Consider the following 16,562-nt stretch of genomic DNA (forward strand, 5'->3'; position numbering starts at 1 on the left):
GCTGCCACAGTAACTGTTGAAAGATAAACATTTGACAGGTCATTTGCCGTACTTAGGGTTATCGCTTACTGAAAACGATTCTCTCAAAGATAAAACTCCAGTCCATAAACTGAAGTGCACAAATATTTTTGTCTATGACTAAATTTAATTTAAATTTGAACTCCCATCTTACCAGGTAGTAGGAATGTAACCTAATCCAGAGCTTCCTCTCCCTAGTCTGAAGTAAAGTTTGAGTTCTCTGGAGTTTCACACAATACCGAGGCTTAAAATGGGCATATGATGAAAATTAAAAGTACTTCTTACTTTTAGAACACTCTAGAAAACCACATTGTGAGAAAAACATTTAAATAATAAAAATAGCAACCAAGCCCAGCAGACAAAAATAAAATAAAATAAAATAAAATAAACAAAATCCAAAATCAAGAAAATGTCATTATAGGCACAGAGGTGTGTGGGGGGCATTAAAAAAGAGCTCATGGTTGAAGATGAAATCTCTTGCAGATATGTTGTTTTATAAGAATAGAAGAGAAGCGACCTGGGATAAAAATGTAATGTAGTAGCCAGCTAACTACTGCAAAAATAAATGCAAAAATAAGCAACAGCATATGTTCTAATGCTTTCCTGTTGGTATAATAAAAGTCCTAATTTATAGTTAAGCATCATATCCATTCAACCAAAATATAACTCTAACTTTTAGGCATGCAAAATAATACCAACAAGACACAGTACATGAAGATATATCTGCTTTATTTAATTATAGTCAAATATGAAGAAAAGGATGTGTACAGATACGGTAATGACAAAAGTATTACACCCAGAAGGAGCTTTTATTTTGTACATAGGGAAGTTGGGGCTTCAGAAGCAATGGCCCACCCGTGATCACACATTTATTAAGTAACAAGCTACGGCCAGAATATAGACCTCCCCACCTACTCTCAGCTGAAACAGTGTGGATGGTCAAGGAAACTGGTGCATTTTGCATAGAGCTTCTGAAGGTTGCAACCTTGAGAGTTTCAGAAAACAATAGATGTGGAAGCTTAATGCTATACTCAACTACTGAAGGTTTTCTTGTATTGTGAACATCCTTTGCTGCCTTCTAGCCAGAATCATTAGTCACCTCTTACGCTGTTAACCCATAGCTAAGGCTATATTCTGCACATATATTTAATGTGGTGGTTAAATTATATGTCAACTTGACAGGGCTGCCCAGAAGAGAGTCACATATGAATCAGTAGGCTGTGTAAAAAAGATCCTCATCACCAATGGTAATGGGCGTCATCCAATCCACTGAGGGTCTGAGTAGGGCACAAAGGCAGATGAAGGGTGAATTTTCTCTGCTAGAGCTAGAACATCCATGTTCTCTGGCCTTGAACATGGACTTTTCTGGTTCTCAGGCCTTCAGATTTGGTACACTTTTTTATTGTTGTTCTTACTGGGGATCAAACTCGGGACCTTGCGCTTGCGAGGTAGGCAGCAGAACCACTGAGGTAAATCCCCGGCCCCTCAAGCCTTCAGATTTGGAGTGAAACTATACCTTTCCTAGGCTCCAGCTTGCAGACAGCAAAAACTGGATCTTCTCTGCCTCTATAATTATGTGAGCCAATTCTGCGTAACAAATCACTTTCTCTGTATCTCTATGTATCTTATTGGACTAATACACTTATATAGGCCTAGGCGCACCATGCATAGTTCCCTCCCTCTAGTGACAGTTTCTAAATTGCCTTTGGAGAATGATCCATCCTCAGTTCATGCTGTCTTGTAGAAGTTCTCTATCTTGTCTGGTTTTTTTTGTTGTTGTTGTTGTTGTTTTTGCTTTAAGATAGTACATATGTGCCATAGACCAATTCGAGTCTCTCCTGGAGAGTCTGGTCTTGATCAGAGTGACAAAAAGATGAAAAGACATTTGGAGCCAATTTATCCAGTGATGACACCCTGAAGAGATTGTCCATTAGTGCCTGCTCCTGAGATAATCAGTGTTTCCCAAGTTCTTATTTTTCAGAGAACTAGCTGTTTGGCTTTCCCTTCAGTTTAGTGTGTCATCTCAGAGCCTTCCAATAAATTGCTTTCCTTGCCTAAGTTTATTAGGATTGTTTTGTTTACCTGCAATCAATTTGAACTGAGAAAACATTCATTTGGCAGTCTGATTGATCAACTTACATTTTATGGACTATTTATTTTCTTATTTAGTAGTACTGGGGACTGAACACAGGGACTCAAGCATGATAGACAAGTACTTTGTGACTCAGCTACTTCCCCACCCCTAATTGACTTTTTATTATCCATGTACTAACTAGGACCTCAACATGTTGATCACTAATGTATAGTATCCCCAAATCCAGTACTTTCCTGCATTCCATATGAGCTCTATCCTTACCAAGCATTATTGTCTTTGCTTATGCTATTTGCACACATTATAACAATTATGTAATGTAATTAAATATTAACTAAACCAATGAAATACAAAGGCAAAAACAGTATTGTGAAAACTGAGTTAAATGCTTAATCTTGATAAAGGAAACCAAGTAAGAAATGTTATAAACTTTCTCAATGGCTAAATTCTTGCTCCACATTAAATCAGTCCTAGAAGTCACAAAGTTTCTAATGGATGACTAATTAACAGACCCAAAAATAAAAAAAAAGTCCTTAGCCCTATGAAATATTAGAAAATAAATGTGTGATAACTTAAAATATCTAAAGTATGTGTTATTTCTTATGATTTTCTAGCTTAAGTATGCTTTTTCAAAAAAAAAGAAAGTGATCAAAATAGGTCTTTGCATAAAGAAACCCAGAGGGAAACTACTATGTTTTACTTATTTGTTAGTATCCAGTGGTACCAGCCTGCCTCGAATTTAAGAACATCTCCCAATTCTTTGTTTCTCAAAATATAAAAATTTCAAAAAGTCTGAAAGATCATCCAGTTCTCATATCTTCTTTACAAAGTAAAAAGTAAGGCTCAGAGAGGTGGTATGACCACACTGAGTAACACAGTGGTTCACAGAAGAGCAGAGACTATGACTCAGGTCTCCTTTGGTCCAAAGGATTTTATTTATTACGTCCTTGTCCACATAGTTTTTAATACAAAGGAATTATTATTCTAAAATGTGAAATGAGTTTTAAGGCCAATTTAGAAATAGCATGAAGTTCAAAAGATACAAACTCATTATTCAGAAGTGAAGATAACGGGAATGAATTACTCAGGGAGCCCTGAATAAACAAATTAATTCATGGGCAACATTTCAACAATCTGAATACTGATGATGGGCTGTGCTATCCCTGGTCTTTCCTCTCCTGTGTCACCCACATTCTCAAATCCACAGCTCATTTTACCTGTACAGTTTTATAAATGTAGCAAGAGAACTACATTTTACAGTCAGTGATGAGCAAGATTTTTTCCTTAATATCCCAGAAATATAGATGTCCTTTTCACCAAAGTAGATGTGAGCATGAAGGTTAATGGTTAAGTAGTTCAAGAAAGCAGAATTGGCTTGATGTACTTTTCACTGGCTGATATTTTTTCAGCTTAATTAAAAAATTAAATGGCAATTTGTTTTGGGGTAGTCAAGGGCAAAGAGAGTTCATTACCTACCTGTTCCAAGAAGGATACTGTACTGGAGGCACTTACCTGCATCAGTGTTTCTCTCCCTCTTTTCTTCCTCTGAGGATTTTCACCATGTTTTATTGCCCTCCTTTTTTCAAAGGACAGACAGTACTGCCCCAAACCAAGGAACTGACTATGTCAGACTACTAACGTTGTGGTGGAAAGGTCTCTGCATCTTTACTTGGTTATATTTCCTAGTGTTCTCCAGGAATCCAGATCAAGCAGAAGTTGTAAAGCCCAACACTAGAGGCTCAGGCAAATAATATATGTGAAGAGGCAGATAGAGCTGGGGTCAAATGGTGGTGGGTTGCTCTGTGCAAAGTGAGGGGTCTATCGGGCCGGGGATTTAGCTCAGTGGTTTTGCCACCTGCTGCGCAAGCGCAAGGACCCGAGTTCGAGCCTCGGTACCAAAAAAAACAAAACAAAACAAAGTGAGGAGTCTATATCTCACCTGAATGGGTAGCCACAGTGTAGCTCCAGCCTCCAGGAAAAACATGAGCTAAGCTAGCTACATCTTGACTTTTAAAGAGAGCTAGAAATACAATTATTTCATGTAGAAGTCTCTTGATTCTAAAATTAGGTAAGAATTAAACACTACTTAAGCCGAACAAAATATGTCTATGGACCAGCCATGATCTGTGGCCTACCAATGAGTGACTCTGACTTCCTCAGGCCTCCTTCACTGGAATCTATACTCCTGACCAGGCAACCCCTCATGGAAATGCTAAAATTTAAGAATGGGTCCTTCAAATTTGGAGAAAAAAGCCAAAGTTTTATCCTGTTTTCATTTTAGACAGTTTGAACTTTTCATTTTAGACAGCTTGGGCCTGGCCAATCTCAGCAAGAGTCCTTCAAGTACCCCTAGCTGATCAAGTTCAACATTAGAACATGGGGCCAAAACTTCAGCACCACAGACTATTCTTTATCCGGGCAGATTTTCCAGTTCTGCATTGATTAACTTTCCCCATAGAAAGTTAACTTTCCTCTGGGAAAGTGATATAGTTAAAAATCTGTGGCTCAAGAGCTCATGTCTTGACCATCTTTCCTTTTTAAACGTTATCTGCAGGTACCCCTGTTACTCCTCCCAAGCTTCCTTTGTCTGAAGGAAGTGGGAAGAAAGTGAAGGTCAACATGTTATCTGGTAGTCTGCCTGATTCTAACTGTATTGTTTACCTCACTGACTCTGCATAAACACAACAAAAATTTTGGAAGACTTCACTGTATTTCACTATTAAACCTGTAGTAATCTTACTTCATGAAAATATTGTATACACTGTATTTGCCACTTCTAATATTTAAGGGATCATATAATTCCTGTAAGTAATTAGAATTCGATAGGACTATGATAATGAACAATTGTTCATTATGCGGAGATCAAAATGCTTCCCATCACCTTTGAATTCCAAACATTTCTTCATGTAATTAAAGGATGCCACATGTTAGCATTTGGCCTTTCTTCTAGTCTCTGTATGCAGTTAACAAGTTTTTAATTGAAAGTCATCTCATTGAGTGAAATTACAATGTGTTAATTGAACCAACCAAAGTTCTGATGTTCATTATCAGTAATGTGTGAAGCCAGAGGCTCTGTTTTGCAATTTATTGAACAGTTATATACAATTCTATGTACAAGTAACAGTAAGATATTAATTGACTTTTTTTTTCTGGAAAGTACTCAAAAAACCCACCATCCGGAAGACTCTTAGGGAAAATTAGCTGTGGTTTGGAAGTGCACTCATAGGCCCATTCTTTGGAATCATACTTCCTGTTTCCGTGCAGTAGAATTGGAAGATTAGGCAAGATCTTCCCTAATGATCTTTCATAGCTTTGATTTAGGGAAGAATGTTGGGTGGATCTGAGTCCTCACTCATTTGCTGAATGACCTTGGACAAGTCTCTCTTCTCTCTTAGAGAATGAATTTTTTTATCTGTTAAATGAAAACAATTATATTATCAATTTCACTATGATTGTAAGGATGAAATAGGATAACATGTTATTGGAACAGAGATTGTCAGATTGTAAGTAGCACCACTCCCACCAAAATATTTACTAGTAATATCCCAGTACTGATATGAATACAGTTCCTTAAAAGGAAGCCTTACCCAAGGAGAAAGAACCCTGGCTACTGGTCCCAGCCTGCAGTTAACTAACTCTGACCCTGAGCAAATTGCTCTTATAAGGGCTTTTGATTTTGCATCTGTAGATGAGCAGCTTAGACTGACATGGCTAATACTCAATAACTGTTAGTTTATAATTTCCCAGAGTTGATATCTGAGTGCTCCTGGCAATTCCAAAATATATATTCCTATATGTTGACTAATCTTAGCCCAAAGATGTAATTAGAATAAATAGATCTTTGATATGGTCAAGGACCATTATAGAGATAATATAATACTTTTCATATTTCTATACAGAGAAACATTAAGCAGGAAAAGTGTGGGAGAAATATTTGGGTCTGCCTCTTACTACTCCCTTCTTTTTCCTCTTCCTCCTCCTTCTCCTCCCTGAGTAGTTGAGTGAACTGGGGAGAAGGGCTGGACCATGGGCCTCAGCCTTCAAACTATAGGAACAGCCGTGTCCCAGAATATAACCTGAGTGTCCTGCCTTAGGAGAGGCCTGTGGCTGGGTAGTGAGCTTCATTCAGAGAAAGTACTGGTAGTTGCAGATCCAAGTTGTTCCAATTCAACTGAACCACTAAACATGGCATTTTGATGTTTAGCCACGTCCTTTCCAGTAATATATTTTTCAATGACTTCTAAATCCAAAGGGGCAAGTGAGCTGTTATTTATGTGACCCTCACCCCACAAAGTCCCAATAACTATCTTAAGGTCTATTTGAATTGTTTAGAAGAAAAATGCTGAAGCCCAGTGTGGCTTATTTACACTACGATGCAATCTCCTAGCCATGCCAGACCACAAGGATCCAAAATTTCCAAGGACCTATAAAGAGATATTTCGCCCCCCCAAAAAAAAAAATTTAAAAAAATTTAAAAAAAGAGGTATTCCCCATTAAAAGGTGTAAGTCTTCAGGCTCCAGATGCCCAGCCACTGCTTTCTGAGCCAAACCTCCATGGTAGAGGACTTTTTCATTGGAATGTGACTGCCTCCACCATTCCTCCTTGCCTCAGCAAAAGGTTCTCTGTTCCAGCTCTGAAATCCTGAGGAACTATCCATCTTGTTTTTATTTAAACATTCTAACCCCAAAATAACTTGTAGGATGAAAGGGGGTCTTATTTCAGCTCCACTTGGGCTATTTCACATGGCTACAAGCATTTTCTATGTACTTTTTCTCAGTATTCCCTACACAGCACTAATCAGAAAAATGTTCTCCCCTTCCTGACTTCACATTAGCTGTTTAAACATCCCAAAGTAGCCCAGCAGCTGAAGTGATTGTGCACATCATTGCCACAGTAATTATATTTTATGTTTTCCACTCTATCTATTAGTTCTTGTAAGTGGGTTGATATAGATTGGAAATTTTCTCATAAGGAACATATTAAGCTGTCTAGATAATAACAGTTAAGCCAGCATTTGATTTCCTGTAAGATAAAGTAGTGCCAAGCTTCCCCTTGCATATAATAATTGCATGTAAATCAGTGTGATGCCTTTACTCATGATGGTGCTCTGGCCTATAGAATTTAGGTCCCTTCTAGCCACCCAAAGGACACAGGTAACTGATAGTAATGAAGATATATATCTTTGACCGCCAGTTGATGGGCTCTGCCAGGCAGCCATTGATTTCACAAATGGTTTCTTTTGGAGATCACAAAGGAACTGATAAGTCATTTCCTCTAATCACCACAGCACTTCACACCAGAGCTGAGCCTTCTTTCCTATGGATCCACCCTCTTCACTCCTAGCCCTTACTCTAGCCTAAGGCAAGGCAGAAATTTCCTTTAAAACACTTCAAAACCCTCCACATGATTCTGGTGAGGTCCATAGAAGTACAACTCTTTTTCTGAATTTTATTTTTTTATAACACTAAGGCTATTGAAAAGGAGGATTATTAGATTGGAAATGTAAGAAGAAAAGATGTCTACCTCTCATGTTGTGTTTTAAAACAGAGAGATCACAATCTACTTTTATAAAGAATCTTGTTCTCCTAAGGTATCAAATAACATTGCAGATGAAGTAGATAACAATAATGTCTGAGTATAAAAATCCATTATTTGCACTGTTGTCATTTAGATGACATTTTAATATTTATCCTAAAATATTAAAAATAAGAATCATTGCAGATGAATTGCAGTTTTAAAATTGTTTCTCCCCTGAAAGTGGATTGATGTCACTTTTCAGAGGTATTTAACATATGTGCAGCTGAGAAAAACACTGCAGAAAAACTATGTCTAGACAAAATCAAGAGCTAGAAAACAGCTTCCCATGTGCAGAAAGGACAGGCAAGCCCTCCAGCATGTTGCTGATGTTCTGGCACCCATAGGACCAGCAGAGAATTTAGTGACAGATTAGGGGCCCAAAGAGTATATGTACAGGATCCCTTTTTTTTTTTTAATACAAAAGCCTAATATTTACAAGGAAATACAGCAAATACTAATGTACCCACTATTGTAAGTGAGCCATGCTTTGCAGTATTTACTTCCAGAGCTCTTTTATTTAAGGAAATGGGCACACACATTACAAGAAAATTGCCATCTTCTCTTTTTCCATCCACAGATACATTTACATCTCTCCAATCCTAGAAGATAAACTCTTCTAAAATGAAATATATTTAATTCACACATATAATCATACAATGTGTATATATTCACATATATTCATTAAATGCTGTATTACCATTGCTTGCCATTTTAAATTTAAATAAGTGGTATCAAAATGTAATCCCTTTTTCTCATTCAACACTGCCTTTAAAACCTGTCCATGTTGACATATGAGAATGTTCATTTACTTTGGTATTGCATAACATTCCATCTTCATCAATATACCACAGTTTAGTAGTTTCCATTCTCTTGCTGATAGACATCTGAGTCATTTCCAATTTATTGTTATTAAAAGAATGGCTCAGAGAAGTACAAAGATTTCGCTAGGGTGGAAACCCAGAAGCCAAATGGAAGGTCATAGGACATAGATAGATAGATAGATAGATAGATAGATAGATAGATAGATAGATAGATAGTCGACTCTGCTTACTATCACAAAATCACTGTCCAAAGCAGTTGTATCAATTGGTACTTCTGCCATCAGTGATTAAGAGTTTCTTTTCCCCTACCAACACTTCATTTAACAAACTTCCTAGACTCTGTCAATTTTACTGTTGTGAAATGTCATCAGGATGTTTTAATTTGTATTTCTCTGGGTATTAGTAAGGCTGTCTCTTTCTATGTTTGTGATCACCTGGATTTTTTCTTCTGTGAAATGTCTGCTTATATTTTCTGCTTCTCATTTGGTATGGTTGTTTATCTTATTGATTTGTAAGTTCCTTAGATAAGCTGTTTTCTAATTCTTTTCTTTTTTAAAACATATATTGTATCTAGGAACTCTATTATGCCTTAAAAATTAATTAAGATCTGTATATCCACATACTTAGGCTATTTTGGTGCCACTAAAGGTTAATCTAAAGAATTTACGGAACAGTGATACTAAAATAGCCTCCTAGTCTGGGCATGGAAGTGCTCAAGAGAAACAAAAAACAAGGCGGAAAAAGTAGAATCTAGAGATTTGAAGAAAAATCCTAGGGATACAATCCTGTCATGCTCTCAGAAGTATGAAGTTATAGCCTGACTTGAACAGGTTTCCTCAGAAAATGATTCAAATTTTAACCCTCTCACCTTTCCAAGCAATGAGCATTGCTCAGTCATTGTTAATAGATGTTGATCAACATTTGCATTAGTGTTTTTCCTTTAAAAGAGTGAAAGTCACTGTTACTTACTGACCTGCGATGGTGGGTGGCTACCTTAAGAAGGACATTCCACCTGAAATTTGCTGTAGAATTAGACTCCTGAACTTCCCTAAGCAATATCATCACTGAAGTTGTTAGATTGGTTGTCAGAAGTGTTATTTTACAAAAGCTGTATTTCCAGAAATTTCTGATAATCTTTTTTGTTGTTGTTGGTACGTAGGAGGGGTCATTCTACTTAAAACTGTAGGAAGACAATTCAACAATAATTAAATTTAACGCATATTTATTAAGCAAATAGATAGAACACACTCACACTCCCTAAAGGGAGGAGGGAGAATTAGATTTTTATTTCTTTTCCTTTGCAATGGTAGCTAGCAGAAGAAATAGAGAACTTTCCATTAGGAACCACTTCACCACCATGGATGATAAGCAGCTCTTTGAGGGATATTAAAAGTAAGTGTGGCCTATTAAAGGGAAAATTCCAGAATGACTGGCATCTGTTAGTATTGGGGAGCTCTTCTGAGCCTTGGACAGTAGTAAAGAGATCAGACAGGGACACAGAGTAGGTGCAAAAGCTGACGCAGTGGATACAACAGACACAAAAAGGTCACTCCCAGTGCCCATGCCTCACCAAACTCAGGGAGTAATGGTTCAGAGACAAATTGGTTCTTCTGGACTTTCCTAAAGCCCTACATCTTTCTCCATGCCTAACTGGCTGGTGAGATCACTGACCTAACCATGAAAACTTACATCAGCTAGTCCTCCAATCTAAACACCGAAGAGTCTAACCTAATGGATTTAGGCATATTAGGAATTGAGGACCCACACAGAAACTTCCTACCTGATTTATACTTAATGTCAGGCCTAACTCAATCTCTTCATGTTCAAGGATGGATAAACAATATAGAATATATGAAAAGATTCTGCAAAACCAAGGTAGATAACCCTGTAATCAAAAAACAGAGACAGAGTACCTATCTACCTGAAAAAATTATATATTAAAACAGAAATCAAATTCAGATAGCACCTGCTTTGTGCTCATAATAAATTTCAATAAAACAACTCTGAGACAAAGGAGAAAGATTAGATCATTGTCATATACAGAAAAATAAAGTGAACTAGGTAAATATGAAAAATAGGAAGAGACTAATATTACTATAATTAAAATTTTAAACTGCATTATAACCAATAAAGAGTAGAATCATTACTGTGGAAACTGAATTACCTGTGTAAAGGAGAAGACAGAATCCCTCTCTTAGATCACAGACAAATGAAAATGAGAAAGAAGTACTGAAATCAAAATAAAAGTTATGCACATAGAAAAATACTTCCCTGAGCTGACGATCTGATTTTGCAGATCAAAGGTGTTCATCATATAGCCAGCAACAATATTAAGATGAGATCAGCACTTGGTCATATCCTGGTTAAATATTTGAATGTCGAAAGGAAAGTTAATTTCTTATAAGGAGTCAGGCAGAGGAGGTTGGGTTTTGCAGGGGGAAAATATTACTTGTAAAGGAAAAAAAACTCAGCTTGTCCTCAGAGCTCTTCTCCACAGCAATTAAATAAAATAATAAGAAAAAATAAAACAAAATTATCAAAATACCACATTTTGGATAAAATGATAAGTAGTAATAAAACAAGCCCCACAGATTTCTAAAGACTAAAAAATCCTAAAGGCCGAAAAAGAAAAATCAAAATAGAGTCCAAGGATGAGTAAATTATTTAACAAAGAATAATAAAGAAGATTAATGCTTTTTTAATATAGAATCTTTTGTATAATTATTTTACAGCAATATAAAACAGGGTGAAAACATAATAATTCTTGAAAAAGAACATGTGTAATACTAAAAAGTAATAATTTACACTAGTAAACTGAGTCTAAGGTCTTCTTATATAGGAAATAGAAGCACATTAGAGATAAGTGAAATCAGTGGACTTCTGATTTTGTATGAGAGAACATAATGCATAAGGTTTAATTTATAATGTTGATAATCATACTTTTTAAATTTTAAGGACGCTAGAAAATTTTAAATCATGATATATGCCATTCACATTATTGGAAGGGAAAATGATTCCTCTCCACTGACCTTCTACTGACCAGTCCAAAACCTACTGTAATTAAGAGCATAGTCATACTTAATAGTAATTTACAATTAGTAATGACTCTCTGAGAAGATGAGCTACACATTAATAGTCATGCTAGATAGTTTCCACAGGAAGTACTAGAGAGCTATAATTTGGCTTAAGAAAAATCCTTTAATCTTGATAAGTACACACAATTTAAGTAGCAAAATATCTCTAGTGCTCTTTTCTGAATTGAGATAAATTTAAAGCTTACAAATTTCCTTGGTTCCCACTAATAATTCAGTGAATTTATATTCCTGCAGCAATGAAGCTTTCAGATTCTTGGCTTTGAATTTTATTTATCCAGAATTTATTTAGTAACAAAACTACCCCATCAGTGTCATGTTCTGAAATTTCATTAAGTCTTGAGAGGCATAATAATTATAAAAGGGGTAGTAAATGAACATTCAAGTTAAATTAATTTTAACTAACAGGCCCAACCTCTACACCCTTGATTCTGTACCACAGAATACTCTACTCCTTTTTTTACTACATAAAGAGGCTCTGTGCCAGGTGTGTGTGCATGTGCATGTGTGTGTTTCAATGAGTGAACTTCAGACTACTTCTTACTAAGCAACGTAAGACGGAAGTTAATCATTCAGAGTCCAAAATAGTTTACAGATATTAGAGGCATAAGTGTGTTTTCTAAAATACATGTATGTGAGGTATAAAGAAAAAATAATTTCATTAAGAAAAAATTTTTTTTAATCACAAGGAATGGGTAGATGGGAATGTAACTATTATACCACTGCTGAATCTATAACCTGCATTGGCAGTCCCAAATAAGATACAACAATGCTGGTCTAAGGAAAGAGAGCTAAACTTGAGAAATTTCAGAACAATATACATTTCTTATTTTGGGAGTATAATGACCTCAAATGCATTTGCTGTTCAGACCCAAGGTAGAGGAACATAATGTTGAGACATCTACCTTTGACATTTAACAACATAATCTTTCTCTGTATTTAAGGAGCACAAAATATGTCAGAAAAGTTTGAAAGAAATAAGAAACTGAAAAGACTAACACGTTTTTACATCTAATTTTGATCAGTTTGTTCCTATCATAAATAAGGAAAGAAAACAAACAGTGTAGCTAAAAGTTGTAACAAATTTGTTTATAAAAACAGCACAATAAAGAATAGATTATAGTCATGTTTTGTTTCAATAATTAACATATCTTTGACCTGAGAATTCCTGGACTATAACAGTCCCTCGTGCCAGCCACATGTGACCATTACTGGCCTTTTGTTTCTTACAGTTCATAATTTTATATAACAGCAGCCATCAGAAGACATGGAGCTTCACTCAAGCTAACAATTAATTATTCTTTACACTAGAACTATAATCTTACTATTCATTAACATATTTGCTCTTGTTTTTTATTATGGACATTAATACAGTTTGACAAGGTCGTTAGGGGTCAAATTAGAGGCAGTTTGCTTCTTTTCTGTGAAAGATGATGAATTTGATGAGGAAAAGGAAGCAATTAGAGCCAAGCTCAGTTCCTGCCACACACTGGAGAAGATAAACATTGGCAGAATGTCTGGGGTTAGCATTTATTGAGTGTCTACTATGCAGTAGGCAGCACCTAGTACTTTCCATCATTATCACATCTAATTCCCCAGTCCCTGCAATATGGGTCTTGCTATTCCCTTTTTTCCACTAAGGAAGCAATAGTTTAGAGAAATTGGCATACATGCCTATAGCATTGCTAAAATCTGAGTCCAGATTCATTCAACTATAAATCTCAGCTCTTTTTTTACTACACTGGTACCAAGTACAAGGATCACTGAAAATTATTGACAAACTATGTGATAGGCCTTTGAAAAACTTTAGCAACAGAAGTTCACTAGTGAGCAATACTAGAGTGAGTTACAGATTGGCAGTTTCTTTAAAGTACTGTATTACATTGATATTAGCATCAATATCATTTTAAGAAACCCTTCAACAGAATCATAGAAATTGAAGATCTGAAGAGACTTCAAATTCTGTCTAATCATACTAGAAAATGTATATCTGTTTCCTTGATCAAGATGCTGAACATTTTTATTACATCAAGTTTAATACTCTCTCGATGCTCTTTGCTAAAGAAGGAAACCATTGGAAGAGTAAGTTGCCAGGGATTCAATGGGGATTGTGGAAGACTATTTAAGTGAGAATTTTATAAATAAATTCAAGTGTTTTATTTTCCATCTCCAGGCCTCAAGAACATAGAAATAAATACTCAACTGATCCTAGACTAGTAGAAATTTGATGTTACTTTACCTTAAAGTTCTGTAATTATGTTTTAGACTTTCTCAGGATGATGATGATGATGATGATGATTGATGATGAAAGCACAATATATCACCTTTTGAAGCTGAAAGGGTGGGAAAGGAATGTTTAGAAGTTCACATGAATTATACACATTCAGGTTGGAGGTCAGTTATTTGGAATCACATAGAGAATAATTTCAATCCAATTAAGTTGTGGGGGAGGGTCTATGCCCTGATCCCCATAACCTGTGAGCGGCAAAAACTTCGCATGTATGATTGAGTTAAGGATCTTCAAATGTGAGAGAGTAGCCTAGATTATCCAGCTGGGTCCAATGTTAATACAATAGTCCTTATAATATGATCACAGAAACTTCAAGGTGACATAACAAGTTGACACCTGGAAGTGAGGGTTTAAGAGTGGCAGAAACAGAAGAGCAGGTAGAAGCTCCTCAGGGGAGCTTTCATATCACATGGGCTCAGGAACTAACCTACACAAATACCAGAAATTCTTTATTTCCAGATTTATATGAATTGTACAGTGTTTAGTCTTACACAATTTAGGCTTCTAATCAGGGCATTTCCATCCAAATCCAATTAAAGGCTTTTTTCCGCCATCAGTTTTTCTCTAAATACTTAATGGTTGTCATGCAGTACAATGAAATGGAGCACAAAAGAGAAAGGATTTAGTTGCAAACACTTTGTCACCAGCTAGTATGGGTCCTTGCTTTCATGATTACAGAAATTGGAACTAAAGCAACAGTATTAATGTACAGCAAAAGCGTTACTTGGAAAGTAAGAGAAAATAAAGGGGAACACAGCTCTGACACAGCTTAAGCCAGTCCCCTAACAAAGGAAAATAAGAGCAGATGGAAGAGATCTAAAGAGGTGAATCAGACTGGCCCCTTCATAAAAGAATGGAGACCAATTTTACAGGGTGATGTGGTGGGCTGAGGTCCTGCTTTCTAGTTCAAGAGGAATCATCATGGTTTGAGGGGCAATTTGGTTCCCATAAGATGACTGTTCTTGCTTCAGAAGTTGATCTCATCACGGAGTGGTCTGCGAGGTTTAGGACAATGCTGGAAACCTCTGGGTGTTGCTGCAGGGAGAGGATCTGAAACTGGATGTTGTTCAAGCTGATGCCCCTGAGAATTATTTTAGTTACTCTTATCTTGGTGTCCTCAATCTTGAAGAAGAATGAGATAGGCTAGGTAAATTTAGGGCCAATAAACCTTGTTTTGCCAACCTTCCCTAAATGATTATATCCAAATTTTTGAGGTAATAAAGGATACAAGATAGAGGTCAAGATTTTTTTTTTTTTTGCTTGTAGGTACTTATTCAGCATCTGCAGGCCTAAACAAAGAGTCATAGGTTTCAGCAAAAGCTATTTTTAAGTCCCTGATTGTCTTAGAAGAAAACACAAATTATGCTTTCAATAAATAACAATTTAAGGGCCCAGGAATTTGTTTGTCCTTTGTCCCCATGGTAGTCTCTGACCATATCACTTTGGCCTATACACATTAATTAAGATGTATTTTAGAAGGATTTATCCAAGCAAGATTAAACTTCAGAATAGCCTAGATGTGTAGAATGAGCCAGCACTACATAAATAATGTGATGGTAGACCAGGTGTTTCCTAATACGCACAATGAAATTGCCTGTCAAATATTCTAAACTGATAGTTGGTATGTATGGCTGTAGCTACAACATTAAAACACATAAAAACAATAGATGTAGGTGAAAATTTTATTCTAGTACGTCTTGGTGTTGTACAGACCAAGTGTACAGTTTTAGTTAACTTAATTCTTCTTTTTTAAGTCCCTCCCCATCTTTCAACCACCCTACTCTACAATTTGGACAAGTCTTTATCAGAAGGCATTAAGACATCCATGAAAAAAAAAAGCTCAGCTAGTATTTTGTGCTGCCGATTTACTGATTTTTTTTCACTCATACTTGTTGCTAGTTTTTCTTTCCGTTACCCCCTTTAGTGCCAAATAGTTTTTGTTTTGAACACCAAATCTGGCCTTATATGTGATCCAAAATGATTGTTCTTGATGGAATAAGGAAACATCACTTTCTACTCAAAATAATTTCCAGATGAACATTCATGCCTTGCACTACTGCAACATATACCACAGGCTATTCCAGGCATTTTTTGGCACCAGAGAGTTGACAATAATGATGCTGAGAATGCTAGATGCACGAAAGTGTTAGCTGAAATTAACCACACCACCAAATTTGACATGAAAAATGAACATATTTTCTGAGCTACCAGTTAGCTCACTTACTTCAGAACAGCTGAAATTCTCTTTTAGAAATGAGAGATTTCCTTTCACCAGCCCTGGAAGTATGAGACGGAACTAAATCTTGTGAAGAGTCATTCCTTCCAAATTGCTTTGGCCACTCTTCTCAGTAGCTTCATATGCACAGCCATGCTCCAAAGACAGAAGCAGTAAGAGTCATTCCAGAATTATAAAGCTGTACCAAGGAATCCCAGTAAAGTACACAAACAGTATCTGGGGTCATGTCCAAATTCATGAGGGCAAAACTTTAATCCATTTCTTTGAATTAATTGCAACATTTAGTGTGGATTTTACAAATACCGTATATGCTCTTGTGGAGATTGGTTATGCATTAACCAGGTGTGATGACACACACTTCTTTTTTCTTTTCTTTTTTTTTTTTGTTTTCTTTTTTTGGTACTGGGGATCAAACTCAGGACCTTGTGCTTGTGA

General features: G+C 36.2%; 1 long non-coding RNA gene across 1 annotated transcript; it reads right to left on the minus strand.

The window, feature by feature from the left end:
- Positions 1-5,150: 5,150 nt before the first annotated feature.
- LOC106010182 (uncharacterized) lies at positions 5,151-16,322 on the minus strand. The gene is made up of 4 exons (XR_001184088.3): positions 16,116-16,322; positions 15,120-15,180; positions 13,841-14,092; positions 5,151-5,522 (listed from the first exon to the last, which is right to left on the minus strand). It is a non-coding gene; the product is annotated as an uncharacterized LOC106010182 (long non-coding RNA).
- Positions 16,323-16,562: the final 240 nt, after the last annotated feature.

Source organism: Heterocephalus glaber, unplaced genomic scaffold, assembly GCF_053883595.1.
Source record: "Heterocephalus glaber isolate CG9 unplaced genomic scaffold, H.glaber_assembly_v1.0 deba00001463, whole genome shotgun sequence".
NCBI classification, from domain to species: domain Eukaryota; kingdom Metazoa; phylum Chordata; class Mammalia; order Rodentia; family Bathyergidae; genus Heterocephalus; species Heterocephalus glaber.